The sequence below is a fragment of the Myxocyprinus asiaticus genome, chromosome 31 (genome assembly GCF_019703515.2).
Source record: "Myxocyprinus asiaticus isolate MX2 ecotype Aquarium Trade chromosome 31, UBuf_Myxa_2, whole genome shotgun sequence".
NCBI classification, from domain to species: domain Eukaryota; kingdom Metazoa; phylum Chordata; class Actinopteri; order Cypriniformes; family Catostomidae; genus Myxocyprinus; species Myxocyprinus asiaticus.
This window is the reverse complement of record NC_059374.1, coordinates 31,018,481-31,031,753: the sequence shown is the minus strand read 5'-3', so window position 1 is coordinate 31,031,753 and position 13,273 is coordinate 31,018,481.

Here is a 13,273-nt window from a genome sequence, read left to right as displayed (position 1 = left end):
TACATTCTTGATCTTAGAGCAAAACTCCACACTTTGGGTCAACTAACACAGGAGAATTTGCTCCAAGCTAAAGAACGTCAAAGCCGACTGTATGACAGGGGCACTCGGCTACGGGAATTTGCATCAGGAGACAGAGTGCTTGTATTCCTCCCAACATCAAGCTCTAAATTACTCGCCAAATGGCAAGGGCCCTTTGAGGTCACATGGCGTTTAGGAGATCTCGATTATAAGGTACACACATCAAATATACCGTATCAACCTCCTGAAATTATGGAGGGAGGTGGTCCCTGTGACGTTAGCGATGGTGGTTGCGGAGAGGGATGAGCTCGGGCCAGAGGTGAAGTTAAAAGCCAATTATGTCACCCCAGTCACTTGTGGAGTCCGCCTCTCACGTCTCAAGTCACAGAGGTTGCCAAGTTGCAAAATAATTTGCAGACGTGTTCTTAGAGCACCACAAACCTCTTAGAGCACCACATTGAGGCTACACCCAGAGTAGTGGTATGCAGTCTTCCCTACCGACTTCCCGAGCACAAGAAAAAAGTGGTTCGGGAAGAATTAGATGCAATGCTCGATATGGGAGTAATAGAAGAATCCCACAGTGATTGGTCCAGCCCAGTCGTTCTAGTCCCTAAGAGTGATGAGTCAGTATGATTCTGTGTGAATTATAGAAAAGTCAATGCAGTGTGTAAATTTGATGCATACTTAATGCCTCGTATTGATGAGTTGCTCGATCAGTTGGGCACAGCTCGATTTTACTCAACACTGGACTTAACGAAGGGATATTGGCAGATTCCCTTAACACCAATGTCCCTTGAAAAAACGGCTTTCTCCACACTGTTTGGATTACACCAATTCATGACACTTCCGTTTGGTTTGTTTGAGGCCCCGGCTATGTTCCAGCGGCTCGTGGACAGAATCTTCAGACCACACTTCAGCATCTGAGGGCCGTCCTGAGATTGCTGAGATGATCAAGACTTATGCCGAACCTAAAGAAGTGTGCAATTGGATGGGTGGAGGTACGGTATCTGGGCTTCTACTTGGGTCATGGAGAGGTGTGTCCCCAAATTGATAAAACTGCAGTGATTGTGGCCTGCTGGAGACCCAAAACCAAAAAGGAGTTGAGACAGTACCTGTGGCTGGCTGACTATTATAGAAGGTTTGTGCCTAATTATTCGGCCACCAACAGCCCGCTGACTGATCTCGCTAAAAAGGGAGCGCCAGATCCGGTCCAGTGGATGGAGCAGTGTCAACAGGCATTTATGCAAGTGAAAGCTGCACTTTGTGGCAGACCGCTTTTACATTCACCTGATTTCTTTTTCCCTTTCATTTTACAGATGGATGCTTCAGACAGGGGGTTGGGCAGTGCTCTCGCAGGTGGTGGATGGGGAGGAAAGGCCGGTGCTGTACATTAGTCGCAAGCTCTCTCTGAGGGAGACTAAGTACAGTACTATTGAAAAAAATATGACTTGCCATCAAGTGGGCTGTCCTCACTCTCCGGTACTACCTGTTTGGGCATGCCTTCACCCTCTGTTCAGATCACGCCATGCTCCAATAGCTCCACCACATGAAAGATGCCAATGTGCGGATCACCCGGTGGTATCTGGCTCTTCAACCGTTTAATCTGAGGGCACTTTATTAGGAACACTATGGTCCTAATAAAGTGCCTGATGTGGTCTTCTGCTGTTGTAGCCGATCCACCTCAAGGTTTGACGTGTTGTGTATTCTGAGATGCTATTCTGCTCACTACAATTGTACAGAGTGGTTATCTGAGTTACCATAGCCTTTCAGTCAGCTTGAACCAGTCTGGGCTGTGTTTCCCAAAAGCATCGTAAGCCTAAGTAGATCGTAGAACCCATTGACGCTAATGGTCTCTACGATCAACTTAAGCTTGTGATGCTTTTGGGAAATGCATCCCTGGCCATTCTCCGTTGACCTCTGTCATCAACAAGGCATTTCTGTCTGCAGAACTGACGCTCACTGGATTTTTTGTTTTGTTTTTGGCACCATTCTGAGTAAACTCTAGAGACTGCTGTGCATGAAAATCCCAGGAGATCAGCAGTTACAAAAATACTTAAACCAGCCCATCTGGCACCAACAATCATGCCACAGTCGAAATAACTGAGATCACATTTTCCCCCGTTCTGATGGTTAATGTGAATATTGCATGAACAAGTAGGTGTACAGGTGTTCCTAATAAAGTGCTCAGTGTGTGTGCATTTGAGTTTTCCCAAATATGATTTCTACATGCACAACTGAGTCAATGTAATGTGGCTGATGATCTAAAGCAGGATTTTCCTACCTTTAAACCCCAATTTAAGAAAAGCTAGATATTTTCACTTTATAAAACTTATTAACTAACATGATCACATTATAGAATGTTTATAAGATTAGTTAGCATTCATTCAAATATTTTAAAAAGTCATATTTTTTTTTTAAAGAAAATTCTGTATGTTTTATTTATCTTCTCAGCTGACCCCCTACTGTACATATCTTCATGAACCCTTGGAAGAAACTCTGGATCTAGATTGATGTCAGACATTACCATAATATTAGATTTAATTCTTAATGAATATAATAAAATATGTGATTTAATTAACATTAGTATATGCAGTATGTGCATAGTACTGAAGTATGATAGCAACATTACATAGCCTAGATATCTATTTGATGAGTGTGCTTTTATCTGAAAGATTAAATTTGCTGATCAGCAATACTTGCACAAAACATTTCCGGTTGCATTTACGACTTTGAATGTATGTGAATCATTTTTTATTTTATTTTTTCATTTCTTTATTTATGTTTCTCATGTTTGCACACAACAGTTATAATATAATGCTTTCCAGATGATGCAATCTTTAACAGATGTCTTGGGATGTATGTTTGCTTACTGGGTAAATGTATAATTTTGTTTCAATAAGTAGTTTAAATAAACCTCATTATGTACGCACTACGTTTAAATGTATTTCAGTCCCTTGAAGAGCCTTTGTGTCCAGGGATTTTGATCAAAAGGTTTAGAGGCAATATTTACCCATTCTGGACATTCTGTATGCATAAACATGTCTGTTTGATGTTGCATATGCCAAGAAAGTGTCTTCAAGAACACTTGAGTGTATGCATCTGTGTGTGTGTGTGTGTGCAAGTACAATGCAACACACTGCATCAAGCAGAAGTATAAAGCAATTTTCATTGCTCATTCAGTTTGACCAGCGACTCAGACCCAAAAATAGATTCAAATCACATTCTCAAGAAATAAAGAAAGGACAAAGTAAAGTCCATTGCATTGGTCACAATAATATTCTATTCTATGCCTGTAGCACATAAATCTAATAGCGGACAATGACATAGCATTATTCTCTTGCTACAAGGACTTGCTGAATGGTTGAGGATGATCCAGACGTGTGGATCCGCACTGAGAATCTGTGTTCTAATTAGGGCTTGGCATTGACAGTGAGTACTGCTTGGGGCACTTTGGAGGGGAAGCTGCAGGAATGCAGTACTGAATAACTCCAGGCAGACCATAGTATGTAAGTGGAGCAGAAAACAGATGGACCAGATCATGCGAAAGAAAGTACATAACAATGGAAAGCAGCCAACTGGATATGCACTTTAAAAACGGTGGTGCGCTTGACACTGATGTGCCCCAGCAATGTGCTCGATCAATTAATGATGGACCCACACTATTGCTCAATTATTCATATATCAGGAAGAAGTATTTATGAATTGCATAGTTAGCCAATTTGTAATTTTATTCCAGGGCCAGGATCAGATATTAACCAATGCTCTGGTAAAAAATAAAATAATAAAGTCACCAAAAGGGACAAAAAATGCCCCCAATTTTTACATTGTATGGCAAAAATGCCCCTGTAGTGAATTCTTCTGTCAAGTTACAGTCTCTGTGATTTAACATTTAACATATTTCATATTATTCTATTCTAAGCCTATACAAAAAAAAAAAAAAAAAAAAAAAAAAAAACTGTAACCTGCAAATGTTACCTTAAGGAATTATTTCTTCCTGATCTAACCCTTCAAATTAGTTTTGTTGGTGTAACGTAATGTATTCAGATTGATTCTTTGATGTTAAATAATATTTTTGACATGAGTCAAACCAGCTAATTTAAATGTTACAACATGATGCACATTTTTATTTAAGCGTTTGAAGCAAATTTACATGTTTATTGTGTTATTATCTTGTGTATTAATTAGAGCTGCTTTTGCATTTGATGCAAATTTGATTTTATAAGTAGCAGCCATAATTGTCCAGATTGAGAATTAATTTAATTGATTCAGTTGAAGTATTTGACATAAATGAGTGGTAAACTGTGTCTTTTCATAAGATTTGGGAAAAAACTGCCTTAAAAGTATAAAAAGCCTCTTAAAGGGATAGTTCACCCAAAAATGAAAATGTTCTCATTATTTACTCACCCTCATTCCATCCCAGATGTGTATGATTTCTTTCTTCTGTTGAACATAAACAAAGATTTTTAGAAGAATATATCAACTCTGTAGTCCATACAATGAAAAAAAAAGCACATAAAAGCAGCATAACAGTAATCCAGATAACTCCAGTGGTTAAATCAGATCAATATTTAAGTAATTTTGTACTATAAATTCTTGCCCAGTAGTTGGCGATATGCACAAAGAATGTGAATTGCCAAAAACAAGAATGTGGAAGTGAAAGTGGAGATTTATAGTAAAAAAGGACTTAAATATGAATCTGTTTCTCACATACACCTATCATATCGCTTCTGAATATATGGATTTAACCACTGGAGTCATATGGATTGCTTTTATGCTGTCTTTTTATGCATTTTGGAGCTTCAAAGATTTTGCCACTATTCACTTGCATTGTATGGACCTACAGAGCTGAGATATTTTTTCTAAAAATATTTGTTTGTGTTCAGCAGAAGAAAGAAAGCCATATACATCTGGGATGGCATGAGGGTAAATTCTGGTGGGTAAATATTGCCCCTTAATTAAAAAGGTTAATTTTCGACAATGCCCGGGGCTGATAGTAGGCCTGCGTATTCTCTCTAATGTCATTTGTCCTGAGCTACTGTACATGCAAATGCAATGTAAGTCATTCATTCAAACATAGCACATAGTAAAGATTACAAAGGAGAACAAAAGAACATTATTCATACAAGGTTTCAGGAAAAAAAAAAAAAAGAAAAGAAAAAAAAAGACCACATGAGGAATGTCACGGTAGCATGTAATTGATTTTTTAAATTATCTGTGCATAAATTATTCATGCTTGGATTTAATGAGTCCAATACTCTAGGTGAAACTTAATTGCAAAATCAAGTTGTGTAATGAAAAAATGCCACCGTTCATGCAGCTACACTCACGGATGCCTTCAGGCCTCTTTTTAATTCAGACTGAAATGCAGTGTACTTGTCACACAGCTGCTGCGCTGGTACTGTGTACACAGTGACTAAGTCTGTGAGTGTTACACTGGTGAGAGACTAAGGCATTGTTGATATGTAGCCCTTGTCAGAGAGAGAGAGAGAGAGAGAGAGAGAGAGTGAGCAGTATCTGCTTGGGTTTAGTCAGTGAAGCATAGAACAGAGCCTACAAAGAGATTTAGTGACACTGACCTCATGCTTAGAGAGTCAGCTCTATTTAAAGCACAAGGAATCTTTCTGCAATCTATTTTTACACCTCTGTCTTGGGCATATTTCTGAGGGGGGAAGTGGGACTGTGGACTGAAATTACTTCCATTTGTGACAATTCTATCACTTTAGAAAATGCATGGCAGGCTTTTATTAGACGTGTCAATCACAGGCCAAATATGGAAAGTGGATTTGATGTAAGTAGGTTTGTATGAAATTCAATGGTATTATTAAAACTCAAGAAAGACTGTAAGGCATTTTGTGCTGTTCCACTTTTATCTTCTGCAGATCTTCACAGGAGATGCTGGGATCTGTCAGGACCCTGGGGGGCTTCATCCATCCATCATTGCTGTGTTTCATTGTGGATTTTCCCTATAGGCACACAAGAATCAAGATCCCACTGTCTTCTATTCTACACAGGCATCTGAAAGTTTTGTATATTAGACGCCTATGCAAACTTAAGTGTGGGCAAAACCCACACATAAAGGATGAAAATATCAGTAGGTCTATCACTCAATGTATAATCCACTTAATGAAATGGCTTAAATGTATTTTTCACTATTTTATAGCATCTTTAAACAATTCTTAATGTTTATCCTATTACAAAATTCTTACAAACTTACAGTATAACAACAGATTAATTCTCAAATTGACTTTTAAATATGTTTAGGAGCAACATCATTCACTTCCTTTCATCCTGTCTTTCAAGAATTTTAAGAATATTTAAGTCTGCCAATTACTACAGTGATAATACATGAAAAATAATGTTATGCTGTTAGGCTATTACATTAGTTTCCAGTGTATCTAGTGTATCTAACATTTTCAGAAGGTACTGCAGTATGATTCAATCAGACAGTGACTTGCACTTGAATATGAAGCAGAATATTACTGCATATACTAAGATCTTTTCTTTATTAGTCTTCAATTAAATATGTTCGTCCTTTTGACTTCTGCTACTAACCAGTGGGTCTTTATGATAAACAATGTCGACATCTAGTGGCACAATTTTGAACCCTAACTGTGGTAGAACATTCCTCTCAGTTTGATGTACACAAATAACATTTAACTTGAGGTTGTAATTTAACTATGGCAGGTTTCTAAGTTGAGAGATAAGAAAAACTTAAGTACACAAGTAACCGGATAACTACCAACGTGTGAGTTTACATGCACATAAATTATCTTATTAAAAAAAAAATCAGAAAACGATTAAAGCTGCGTTCACACTGCCAGCTACTTTGTCGCTGCATGTCGCCAGTGGCTTGCGGTTAGATCGCTAGTGGTGTGTATGGAGAGTCTAAACAGCACTGTTTCTTTACAATTAATATTATTATTAAAATATTAGTATGGTTATTATTATGGTATGTTTATTCAATATATCTGATCATTTATATGGTTTTGTTTGCTGTCATACATGTAACACATTTTCAAAACAAATAATTTAATAGTTAATTTTACAGGCTATTTGATGATTTAAACCTACTTGGAATCCCCGCGATCTCAGATACACCTTTCCACGCATAATTTTTCTTAAATATGTCCCTGTATGTGGGCAGAGACATATCATATAACACTGGTAAATTGCTAACAGCAAGGATTAGCCTTTCCTCCATCTTTCCATCACTGCAGGAGCTGAGAGAGAGAAGGATCACGTGAGCTCTACCATCTTCTCTCGTATTGGCTGTCGCTCCCGAAAGTCGCTCTTCATTTGCATAAAGTTAAACATTTCTCAACTTTGACCACTGGACACGCCCACATCCGGTCGCCAAAGGTCGCTGTCGCTCGTGTTGCCGGAAGTCGCCAGCTCTCATTGAAAATGAATGAGATGAGGTCGTTTTGTCGCTGCGTGTGGCTGGCAGTGTGAACGCAGCTTAAGAGACGAGAGGAGCTGTGACTTTTCCTGAGAAAACACAGGTTCCATCTACCCTGATTATAATGCAATTATAACTATAAAGACATGGTAATAAAGATAAATTAGGAAATAGAAACTGTAGTGTGGTACTGTAAATTCAAAGTGCAGATTTACATACGGTTCAGGTTAGGGTGACCATACATCCTCTTTTTCCTGGACATGTCCTCTTTTTCGGACCTTAAAAAAGCATCCGGCCGGGATTTCTAAATTTGCGAAAATGTCCGGGATTTGGCTTTAGTTGCATTATGATGTGCATTAGTGATGGGTCGTTCATGGACCATTCGTTCATTTTGAACGAATCTTTTATAAGACTCAGAAGAACGAGTAGTCTCAGAGAGTGATTCGTTCATTTTGTGTTGGCCACACATGTGCATTGCGCAACCTCCGTTCGTTTAAGTGAAAACCGCATAGGCGCTGTACAGGAAATAGAAATGATTAGTTCACCTCTCGAGTCTTTTGGTCTGAGTCGTTCGTTCTTTTGTCACGTGACATCTGTATATGCTATGCATTGCTCACACAGGAAACAGAAATTATTAGCTCACCTATCGATTCTTCTGGTCCGAGTTGTTTGTTCTTTTGTCACATGACATCTGTATATGCTATGCATTGCTCACACAGGAAACAGAAATTATTAGCTCACCTCTTGAGTCTTCTGGTCCGAGTCATTTGTTCTTTTGTCATGCGACAGCCGTATACGCTGTGCAGTGACAAAAGAATGAACGACTCCAACAAGAAGATTCCAGAGGTGAACTAATCTTTCTCATAATTTGTCCTTGGCTGCATTATCAATTTTTCCTTATTGGGACTATAACCAAAGTTTGTGTAAGTAGACGTGTTGGGGGGATTTGGCTATTGAAAATGTAACATTTTAATTTAATTCTGCTCAAATGAACGAAATGAACTAAATGACTTGAATAAAGATTCGTTAATTTTGCTGAACGAGACTCAAAGATTCAAGTCAGTAAAATGATCCTAAAATAGAGCCCAAACTCATCCTTTAAGTTGTTTATTGTAAAAATACTTTGAACATTTATGATTGAAAAGCCAGAAAACATACTGTGGAGGCGGGGGCGTGGCCGAGCACCGTGCTGTGGAGAATGAAGCAGGGGAGATGAGTGGTGAATGATTTCCACCTGTGCTTGTGTTTCAGTGAGGAGTGATTGGGGTTTTTAAGGAGAGGAGACAGCGGCAATCGAGAGAGAGAGCCCAGCTGAGAAGCTGCTTATGTGTTGGCCGCTGCCTTTTTTCAACTTTGAGTTACTGATCTGAAGCTTCACTGTTGTGCATTTAAGCGAACATGTTTTTGTTGTTAGTAAAAAGTGACATTCTTGAGTTGGAATCGCTGTCTCCCACTTCCTCATTCCTTGAAACTCATTACACTGGTGTTGAAACCCGGAATTGAGGGAGATACGTCGTCATGTAGTCCTCGCCGTTGGCGGACTTCAACAAAACCCTTGCTGGCATCCACCAGACCCAACACCAGGCCCTCCTGGAGCTTCGAGCAGAACAGGAGCACTGTTTCAAGGTGCTCCTGCAAGCCCAGACAGAGGACCGGCAGGTGTTCCAGAGCTTGCTGCTGCATGGTACTCCAGCAGCGACACCGGCCGCGGGACCCACACCTCAGATCACCCTGGCCAAGATGGGTCCCCAGGACAAACCTTTATTGAGCTGTTTGAGTGGGCCGCTGCAGGGTCGGCCTGGCCCCAGATGCAGTGGGCGGTCTGCCTGCTGTCGCTTTTGTTGGGGGAGGCTCAGGTCGTGGCCCAACAACTGTGGGTGGCTAACCTGCTGGAATACCTGGATCTGAAGCAGGCCATCTTACAGCAGGTCGGCTGGAACCCCGAGCAACATTGTCAGTAATTCCAGGCACTAACCTATGGGGAATTCGGCCACCCATTTGCCTTCGCCCAGCAGCTCCGGGATGCCTGCCGGAGGTGGTTGCTAGCGGAGGACCACGATGCCGGGTGAATTAACCTGGTAGTGGAGTCCAGCTTGGTAGTGCTGGAACAATTCATCGACCGGCTGCCCAAAAGGACTGCGGAGTGGGTCCAGTGCCACCGCCCGACATCGCTGGAGGATGCAGTCCGCCTGGCTGAGGACCACTTGATGGCATATAATTAATAACTTATCACACATTATACATTTGCACATATACAGTGAAATTCTTTTTTTTTTTCACATATCCCAGCTAAGCTGGGGTCAGAGTGCAGGGTCAGCCATGATACAGCACCCCTGGAGCAGATAGGGTCAAGGGCCTTGCTCAAGGGCCCAACAGTGGCATCTTGGCAGTGCTGAGACTTGAACCCCCAACCATCTGATCAGTAACCCAGAGCCTTAACCGCTGAGCCACCACCATCCCATCTGGGAGACAGCCAAGCTCTCTCTCTCTCTCTCTCTCTCTCTCTCTCTCTCTCTCTCTCTCTCTCTCTCTCTCTCTCTCTCTCTCTCTCTCTCTCTCTCTCTCTCTCTCTCTCTCTCTCTCTCTCTCTCTCTCTCTCTCTCTTCCCCTCCCCTACCTTGTCCTGTTCTCATCCCTGCTCCCTGGAGATGGGGGTTTATTGCCTCACACCCCGCTCCGCGGGCCCGGGGGCTTCCGGGCACCTCTACCCTACCTTCTGTGTCTCCTCCCTTTCCTGCCAGGTTGGAGAATCTATGGCCGCAGGTGTGGGTGGAAAATCTGGGCCGGTGTGCTGGCAATGTTCCGTGATGGATGTGGGGATGTCGGTCTGGGTCCCCGACGCGCCGCATATCGCCCCGACCGAGCAGGGATGTACCAGATACCTGTGAGTATTCAAAGGGATACATACCAAGCCTTGGTGGATTTGGGTTGTAATCAGACCTCAATTCACCAATGCTTGGTTCAACGGGAGGCTTTGGATACAGCACATAGGGTGAAGGTGAGGTGTGTGCATGGGGACATTCACGAATATCCCTTAGTGCCCATAGCTATTCAATTTCAGGGGCAAAAATATAGAGTAGAGGCATCTAGAGTAGAGGTTAGTCCTCGTCTCACCCATCCGCTGATTTTGGGTATGAATTGGCTGGCATTTCAGTCGTTATTGGGGAGATTATGTGCGGATGGGTCCTGCACCAAAGTGTCTCGGTGTGTGGTTTGAGATTCGCTGGCTGGGGAGGCGGAGCCGGGGCCATCTGCATCAGCTCCGCATCAGGACGATGCAAGGGAGGGGGAAGTCCTGGCTTCCCCAGCCCTTTGAGGATTTCCTGCTGGGGATTTCCCTCTGGAGCAGATGAAAGACTTTCTTCCATATATTATCCAGTGATGTCAATACTCCAATATACTGCAGCGGAACTCTTTCAATTATGATTTTGATTTTCTTGTGATACTCTACAATGAAAAGTGGAAAGTATCACCTATAGCTGTACCTTTACATGTTTCATTTGAGCCCATTGCCCTACAAATCAGTGGGTCAATCCCTACTATTTTAGTCATTGCCTACCGCCCTCCCAAGACCAATGCTAACTTTTTTTAATGAGTTTTCTGCATTTTTAACAACCTTATACTCTGTCACCTAATGTAATTATGCTAGGTGATTTTAAGATTCATATGGATAATGTTAACAATACATGTACAAGGGATTTATTATCATGTCTTGATAGCTTTGGCCTACAACAATTTGATTTTCCTACTCATACCAAAGACCACATTCTTGATCTTATTTGTTGCTCTGGCATAACTCCTTTTAACTGTATTGCAATGGATTTGTCCATATCTGATCACAAGTTGTTGTCATTTAAAACTCACTTAACAGTATCTAAGGCAAATCCATGTCGTTCCATCACATTCCGTAATATTAAGAATATTGATTCATCAAAAGACTTGATAACCTCCCCAGCAATGATGATTTATCAACTCCAGATGAACTTGTTTCTTATTATAATGATGGACTTCACAAGATTTTAGATGTTTTTGCATCTATAAAAATACAGATTGTTTCTTTTATTCACTCACAGGTTTACCCCTGACTTAAGCCAGTTTAAAGCTAAGGGTCATTGTCTGGAACGCCTGCATGCTAAAATGGCCTTACTGTTCATGAATATATGTATGATGATCATATACGATATTATAAGGATGCTCTTTCAACAGCAAAATCCAATTATTGTGCTAATTTAATTAGGTTAGGTGAAGGCCACCTGATACTCTTCCATCTCACATGTATTCCACTACTTTATGTAACAATTTTCTGACCTTTTTTAATGCTAAAATTGAAAATATTCATCAGCATTTTATTTTTTTAAATAACACCAAATGTGGTTCTTTTTATCCAGCATCCTATGAACCCTCTCTACCTACTCTTTCCAGTTTAAAACTTCCAATTACTGATGAAATATCTAGTATTATTCAAAAATCCATATCCACTACTTGTCAGCTTGATCCCATTCCTACACACTTAGTTAAAGCCTGCCTACCTTCTCTAATCTCTTTAATAACTGATATTATACATTCTTCTCTTATTACTTGTCTTGAAGCTGGATGCTCAGACAAAAGAGGATGCAACCCAGCTGTTGATACCAAAGAGCCGTTTGGAAATGTTATTACAGACGGTTTATCATAATCTGATGGTGGGTCACTTCACACACTAAACCGTCTAATGGCCCATTTCTATTGGCCAGGCATTCACAGAGATATTCGCAGGTGGTGTGCGGCATGCCGTGAATGTCAGCTGGTGAATGACATTAGAGTGGACGCACGTGGACATCGCTTTGTGTTGGTTCTGGTGGACCATGCAACGTGATTTCCGGAAGCAGTGCCTCTACGCAACATTTCAGCATGTAGTGTTGCGGAGGCACTCTTCAGAATCATCTCCCGAGTGGGGATTCCGAAATCCTCACTGATCAAGGCACTACTTTCATGTTATGTACAATACGCAAGCTGTACAAATTATTGGGTATTAAATCGATTCAGACAAGCGGGTACCACCCGCAAATGGACGGCTTGGTCGAACAGTTTAATCAAACCCTGAAAAACATGATTCGTAAGTTCGTGCACGAAGATGCTCAGAATTGGGATAAGTGGCTTGAACCCCTGTTATTCGCAGTTCGAGGGGTCCCGCAAGCCTTCACAAGGTTCTCCCCATTTGAATTATTGTATGGGTGTAAGCCTTGCGGTGTCTTAGACGTTGTGAGGGAAATTGGGAGGAGGGACCTTCAAACAGCTAAAATGAAATTCAATACGTTCTTGACCTGAGAGCAAAACTCCACACACTGGGGCAGCTATCACAGGAGAATTTGCTACAGGCTCAAGAATTTCAGCAGGGAGATAAATTCCTTGTATTACTAATCACATCAAGCTCTAAATTACTCGCAAAGTGGCAAGGGCCCTTTGAGGTCACACAGCGAGATGGGGAAGTCATTTATGAGGTTCAGCGTATGGATAGAGGTGAAGCACATCAGATTTACCACCTCAACCTCCTAAAACTACGGAGAGAGGCGGTCCCCATGACTTTGGCGATGGTGGTCCCGAAGAGGGAGGAGAATTTAAAAATCACAGATTGAGTCACCCCGATCACCTGTGGAGAACACCTCTCACCATCCCAAATTGCATAGGTTGCCAGGTTGCAAGGAGAAATCTCAGATGTGTTTTCGCCTCTTCCTGGGCGTACGAATCTCATACAGCATCATATCGAAACGACCCCAAGAGTAGTGGTACGCAGTTGTCCCTACCGTTTACCCGAACACAAAAAAAGGTAGTGCGGGAGGAATTGAGGGCTATGCTTGATATAAGGGTAATAGAAGA